We start from the raw sequence: 7,545 nt of genomic DNA on the forward strand, positions 1-7,545 counted from the left end.
AGAAATGTAGTCACAGTATTATAATTGCCATCCTAAACACCACATTCTCTGACAATGAGACTGGAATTCTGCCTTTTAGAAATAAATTGAACATACATAAGAAGTGTACAACAATCTTTTTTTTCAGATATATTGAGTAATAAGTAGACTTGAATCTTCACCCCAAAACCATACAGATCTGAGATTAAATGATCATGTGATAATAAAGAACTCTCTGCATGGCAGTTATCTTTAGGGCCTTCCACCTAGAGTGTGACTAACAGACAGTAAAATGTATGAATAGTTGGAATTATTATGTAGATTATTACATAAATTATTATTCTGTCATTGTTAATTATGCTTCTCCAATTATACTTGTGTTATTATGTGGAGACACAGATTTTCTGTATTAAGAGAGAAAGAGGCAGGTTTCCAACAGCAGTGCTGCCAGGCTGGGTTCCCTGGTTCTGTCTTGCTTAGCCTCAGAATAGGAAGAGAGCATAGGCACTTCAATCTTCACATCACAGACAGAAGAAAAGTGATTTTGAGAGCTTAAGAAGCTTGTGCAGGACACTCAGATGGTAAGCTGAGTGTATGGTAGTTAGAATCAACTCAGGAAGGTGTGACCGCAAAGTCAGTAAGAATGAGACTCTCATGTTACTCTTCAGTTGGCACAGGCTGATAATGGCATTAACTAAAATCATTATCCATCAGCCTCAAGCTCTCTATTGTTTTTAAGGCATTTTGTGAAGGTGATCAGCATCACAGCTCCCTGGCCCATGGGGGATGCCAAGAGAAGCTTTGCTGTAAGGAAACACTCTGGTGGAACAACATGGTGAGATGCCATTCCCAAACCTGATACTACCAGTATTTCACAACCAAGGCCATCAACAGAGTTGTATGTCCACACCTCTTAGGAGGCAGAGGGATGATTGCTTATTTCTCTGTGTGCCATCTGTGCCAACAGATATAACCCAGAGCATTAATACAAATGCCAATTGCTGGCTCTAGGCATCTATAGTTCTTGAGGACACACAAGTTTTGTTCAGTTTGTGGAAAATGACCTTGACAAAAATGTTTATAAATGTGAACATATGCACTGCAGTTTCTGCAAAAGAAATGATCCTGGGACTTAGAATTGTACCTGGTCCAAATTTGATGTTTAAAAAGTATTGTAATTAAATGAGTGAACCAGGGACTCAGTGATTTATTTTTGAAATTTATTACAGAAAAGTCCATACAAGTCAGGGGTTGGCCTATTTTCAGAGGCCCCTGGATGCCACTGTGAGCATGCCATTTAGAAAACCCCAATACTACAGCAACTGGCACCAGCCTGACAGGTTAGGCATTTGTGGTGATCATGGAGTAGCAATGACTACAGAGTATGAGTTGGAATTCTTTTCTTAAATATAGAATATCCATACATAGAAAAATTCTGTGTCAAAACATATAGTTTCAGATTTAACTTTTGAAGGGAGCCAAGACCAAAAGTGTGTCCCTCATTGTTAAAATGATCACTGATATTGTGAAAGCTGTGTTTCATAAATAATGTTCTGTTACCTTCCTCTGAGGATCCACTAAAGTGATTTCTTGGGAAAACGCTGGTGCTTTTAATGTGCATTAATTTTAAGGTGCTGGAACAATCTAAATAAAGAAACTTCCCACCAGATAATCTAAAGTATTCTTGGAGAAACTGGAGCTGTGTCTGGACTCAGCTGCTACATCTTTTCATTGTAAAACTAACAGCATACCTGCCTCTGGGGAGGGACACTGAAGAAATTGAGCATAAAGTCCAACTGAGTGACCTCTAATTGACCAAGAAGACATGAAGTGCTGCTGTGTTTATTCTAGAAGGAAAATAAAACACATAGGGTCTTGCAGAATTTGTTTTCCACAGTGTTAAAATAGATTAATTGGGGAAGGGGTATTAAGTTCTTGTCTTGCTAGCATGACTGGAAATCCATAATCAGATTAAACACATCTCCCGCTATGTGACTCTGAGCTGATGAACTCTGGAACGAGTCGCTGCACTAATGACAAAGTCTTTAGCCTTCCTGAGTTCCGTAAAGAACGTAGTAATTACGACAGAGCGGCATTGTGATGTTTACTTCGTGTGGATTTGGTACAGCAGGATGTATTTTCGAGCATGGCTCTGCTGCGGTGAAAAGTAAGGAAATGCAGATTAGCTCTTCATAAAAGCAAACTGCACTCTGCTCTGCACCTCCTGGAGAGCCGTCCCCACCCCAGGATGAAGAAGGGATCATTTACCTTCAGTAGGGCTTGACAACTGCTGAAGGAGAGACACCTTCTTGTTCAGGATCCAGTGATCTCTTGGAGGCAGTCACAGAATGGAGCGCCCTCCTGCTGCTAAACTGCTATTCCATCTGGCCAGCAGGCTGGAAGGAAAGACGGAGGATTGGAGGACGGGCACTAATGAGGCGGGCTATGTATGTGCCAAGCTGCGTGGTGCACTGGCTGATGTCCCTCTTACGTGGGCAGAAGGCGGATGCCTGATGTGCACCAAGCGTTTCCATCTCTGTGCTGTCTACCACAAACCAAAAGTTTGAGGATAAGGAAGATAGATGACCAAGGAAAAAAGAAAGTGAAAGCTCCATGGGAAATTTATAATAAAATGGTTCTGTAAAAGGAATGAAAAATGATTCAACAGTTTTCCTGAATTTACTGAAAACAAAGTTTCCTAAGGCCTGATTTCCTCTTACTTCCCCTTTGTAATACTTTGGAGATAGTATGTGTCTAGATAAATAACAAATCTAGATTGCATTTTTTTTCTAATTTTCAGTGATATCTCCCATATTTATGTAAGACATAAAATATGTAAATTGGCTTCAATGCTGCTGAACTTGAAACATGGGTAGAGATGAAATGCTGTGTTAGTGATCAGATGGATTCAATTTAAAATTATTAAGCAACGGCAGCAACAACAACAGCAATGAAGATTTCTTTTTCTGATCCATAATTGACCAACTTCAGATTGAGCACACTGTTACTTTTGTAGCATTCAAAAGGAGTTCGGTGGAAAATTACATAATTTTAGTGTTATCCTAGGATTGTGCCTAGAACACAGTTGGTGCTCAGTCAGTGTTTGTGGCATAACTAAGTGAGGGCCAGGAGTAGTTAGTATTCATTTAAGGGCTGAACACATTAATACTCCTGACACAGCTATGGAACTCAATCAACTGGTGGCCTGAGGGAACACTTTACCATTACAATTTGTTACTGATACAACTCACAGGGCAGATGCTTATTATAAGACAGGGAATTAATGAGGCCAAGGATCTCAGTTTAATGCCCCGAGGGACCAGTTATCTTTGTTCTATTCCGTGGCTGCATCCACAACCCATAACCTTTGCCAGCTGTCACACACCAGGGCATGCTCTTTGTCACAAAGAGGCCCTGAAAGGAGAAAGAGAGGGATTAGCTCAGACTCATTGCCACTTAGGAGAAATAAAGTTCACGGCATGCGCTCTGTGGAGAAGTTAGCTGGAACCATCAAAGAAATGAAGAACAGCACACTTTGTCACTGAACTGGACCCAGTGCTACAACAACATGTTGTGGTTCTGTGTGTACAGCGCTCTGGCCTTGTTGGCTATAGACAATCTAAGCCACATTTGCTGACCATGGAATAGTTCCAAAGCCTTGACTCTAGCAAAATGCTCAACCCACAGAATTCAAAATGGACTTGGGCATATTACAATCACATATCCCTTCCAGAAACCCCCTTTTGCTAAACCCATATATTTCAGATTATTTCAACATTACCTAGTAACATTCTTTGAATAATAGACTAGTATATTTTCTTCCTGGCAAACCTTACCTTGATCTGCATTATCATTTAGGCCCCATCTGAAAACACCATTAATTTAAATAAGCAATAGAGACTGAAATAAAATTCCATTCATGCTTAACTCTCCAATGTGGTTTGGAAATGCTTTCTTCTTCAGCCAGTCTTATGTTACATGCTGGATGGTCTTTTCTTTGACCACCTCATAAAAAAGGGGCTCATAAATACTTTTCATGTGTTATTTAAACTAGCGGTACTCCCCGAGGCACTGCACTTCTATTTTTTCAAAATCCTTTGTGTATTTCTGAAGCATTTCTAACCCAGTAGCAGAGGTAAAAGTGTCTTCTAACTTGAGAGGGCTATGTTCTCTCACTATCAAGCCACAAATTTCCTTTGCTGATAAAAAAATTTCTCAGCAAAAGGTTGCCCAATTTATGTGCTTTGCTTGTGAAAATAATGCACTGTAGGACATAATGGCAGAGTTGGTACATATTCTTAATTCATCTGGTGATAGAATTGGGACTGTTCAACACATCCGGATACAATCTGACAAATAGGAACTTTGTTTTCTATTTTTTTTTTTTTTTGTCTTTTTCTATCAGTACCAGGGATCGAACTCACAACTGCCTGCTTGCAAGGCAGGCGCTTATGCCACTGAGCTAAATCCCCAGCCCCAGGGAACTTTGTTTCTTGTAAAGATCTGTTGCCTTCTGATCTGTGTGGAGGAAGAGAAGATAGAAGAGTGGTTGTCTCACACACAGAGATGTTAAATTGTATGCTGTAGTCTTGGCTGGGAGATGAAATGGTTCATCCACTCTGACCAGAATATAGGGCAGATCCTGGCCTATACTTTCTCAGTGTCCTGACTCAAAATTCCTTTCCCTCTAGCATCTTAGCTCACTCTTGTATTTTAATAATGCTTGTCATTGCCACTTTGAAATAAATTTTGCTTGACTTCACCTCCAACATCAATTTCAATTTTGCATGAATTCACCGTTGTTCTCTACTCTTACGATAGACTTGTTGTGAGGCAGAGTGAGCAAAGAACCGAGAGGGTCACCTCATCCAGCTCCCCTCCACATGCCGAAATCCTTCGAGAGTCCACACAGATGTTCCTTCAGTGTACAGTTACATATTCTTAGAGACACATAGTTTTCCACTTTTGAAATTCATGTACTTACTGCTCAAATGAGGGATTGGATCACATCATCCACCCACTGAGATCAATCACAGACCAAAGTACTTTTATTTCTAATTGTCTGTGGTCATCTCAACCTGGATGAATTCGACATTTGTTTAGCAAATCTTCACTGAATATCAGATATGTTCTAAATATTGTGCAAGGCACTAGGCCTACAGGTGTGAGGTATGAATAAATCACAGTCATTCTCATGGAGTTTGTATCTCTTTGGGTGATAGATAATAGAAGAAATATACAACACATCCCAGAGCCCCTCATCAGCTTGCTTCCCTTGTAAATTACTTCTTCACCTGTTTAATCTCACATTAGTAGTTTTTGAAGTGTGATCCCTGAGAAACAGCAATATCTCCTGAGAACTTGTTAAAAACACAAGTGTTTGGACCTTATCCAGACCTGCTACATTGAAAGTTTAGTGGGTAGGGTGCAGCAATTTGTGTTTTACAGGTCCTCTGGGTGATTCTGATGCATACAGAAGTTTGAAAAGCTCTCTGTAGATGGGATCACTATAGCAAGATAGGAACTCTACAATCTCCTTGGTTTCTCAGTTCATCTCATTATCCCTAGTCACAAAGTTTGTTAATTCTAAGAAATGTCTTCAAAATGTGCCTGGTTTTAAATTCAGACCCTTCTATGTTGCCTGATTTACAGCATCAACTTTATAACTGGTTTCCTAATCAGCATTTACTTTCCCATCCACTTTAGCCTATGTTAAAAATCACATTCTACTGGAAGACATAAAAATTCCTATTGGCTTCTTATTACTTAGCAAACCTGTGTGAGCCACATAAGGCCCTGTGTCATCCAAACAGAACTTACTTTAAGTCTCATCTGTGCGCTCTGCAATTATTCACTGGCTTTTCCTAATCCCTGATTACATCATCACACATCCTTTTCTGGGGCAGTGTCTGCAAATGGTTGTTTATTGTGACTACACAGCCGCCCCCAATCCCATCCTGAGCCTGCATTGCTGTTCATGTGTTTTTCAGCTGGCGAAACTGTCCATCAAACACTGGACCAAATACCACCTCTTCTGTGAATTTTTCTGTGATTTCCTCTGGGAGAATAACTTGCTCCTTTAAATTCCCAGGCACTGTTTATATGTAATGAAAGCATGCTTACATCTCTAACAGCCATTTTGCTAAAAGACAACACTAGATCCAGAGAGTATATGATTAGTCTGGGGTCACACAGCAAGACAGTGGCAGAGTTCCCAGTTAACTTAGTCTCCCATATACTAGTTCAAGGTAATTTCTTCTGTGTTTCTAAAAGTGTGGTGAACAGTTTTTCTTTTCTTTAGATGTTACTGGTGAAATCCTGGAGATTCTTCTTAACTCCACTTGAAGTGGCGGTCTTTGTTTCTGCTCTGTTGAAAGCTGGAGAAATTTGAGGATCATTTTATGCTGCAAGAGTCTCCTGCTGAATTCCCATACTATCAAGATTCTCTTACAACATCTGGCTACTTTACAGGACATTTCATGGAGCAAATCAATTAACATTTAAAAGTAGGAGCAGAGAAAGAAAATATTTGAATGGTAGCATAGCACTCAAAATTCCCTCAGAGACAGTTGATGGCTGAATTGCATAAATCCTTGTAATTAATTATTTCTACATAATACAACTCACTCTTACGCAAAAATATACAGAAGTGATAAATGAAGAGATAGGTCTGTTTATGGTGATTTAAACATTCCACAATAAATCCCTGTATCAAAACAGCACATGATATCCTGTGAATATATGCAATTTTTATGTTTTTATGAATCACTTAAAATAAGTGTAAATTAAAGAATACATAAGCATTCTATTTTCAAGTTTAAATCAGGGCCCAAAGATCTTCCGACTATGGACAAAAAGTACATAGATGTAACAATGCAAATATTTTTAGATTTCCCTTGATTTATCCTTTCTTTAAATAGTGGATTCTAACGCTAAGACTATGGGTTAAGAAATTCCACTTAGCTAGAAAGGCCCTGGGGGTGCTGCTTTCAAGATTTAGTCATTGAATTCTGACAAAATGATGTAGGAGGATCTTGGCAGTCAATGGCTACTGCAACCACTTGAGTAGTGCTTGATGTACTCAGAACACATAAGCTGTTTCCACTTGTGAAATTAAGCCCTAGTAATTCACTTCTAATGGATTAAACTGGTGGCTTTCTTCAGGTCTCAATAGGTATGCATGTGTAATGCACACATACACAGAAAAGCACACTCATACTCACTTATCTCCATGTAGAACATAAAACACTACAAGATGCCAGTGCATCTGAAATTCCTGGTGTAGTTCTTGACACTTAGTCACTGCCCAATGTACATGTCATTGAATGCATAACTGAATGTAATTAAAGAATAGGACTGATGCTTGAATGGACATTTCAACCTAGGAGAGTCACCATAAAATTCTATGATTTTGAGAAATTACTTAAGTTCTCTGATTCAGAGAAACTCTCTGTATTGAGAGATAAAACATTTCCTTGTAGGATGGTGTAAAGATTAAATGAAATAAGTACAAAGTGGTCCCTCACTGAGTAGCAGTTCAATGATATCAGCACATTTGACCTGAGA

General features: G+C 39.3%; 1 long non-coding RNA gene across 1 annotated transcript; it reads right to left on the minus strand.

Annotated features, from left to right (window-relative positions):
* Nucleotides 1-1,805: 1,805 nt before the first annotated feature.
* LOC134477898 (uncharacterized) lies at nucleotides 1,806-2,429 on the minus strand. The gene is made up of 2 exons (XR_010050173.1): nucleotides 2,248-2,429; nucleotides 1,806-2,134 (listed from the first exon to the last, which is right to left on the minus strand). It is a non-coding gene; the product is annotated as an uncharacterized LOC134477898 (long non-coding RNA).
* Between the last annotated feature and the right edge of the window lie 5,116 nt (nucleotides 2,430-7,545).

This window comes from Cavia porcellus, unplaced genomic scaffold (assembly GCF_034190915.1).
Source record: "Cavia porcellus strain 051 isolate PalLab524CR breed Dunkin Hartley unplaced genomic scaffold, mCavPor4.1 scaffold_10, whole genome shotgun sequence".
In the NCBI taxonomy this organism is placed as follows: Eukaryota; Metazoa; Chordata; class Mammalia; order Rodentia; family Caviidae; genus Cavia; species Cavia porcellus.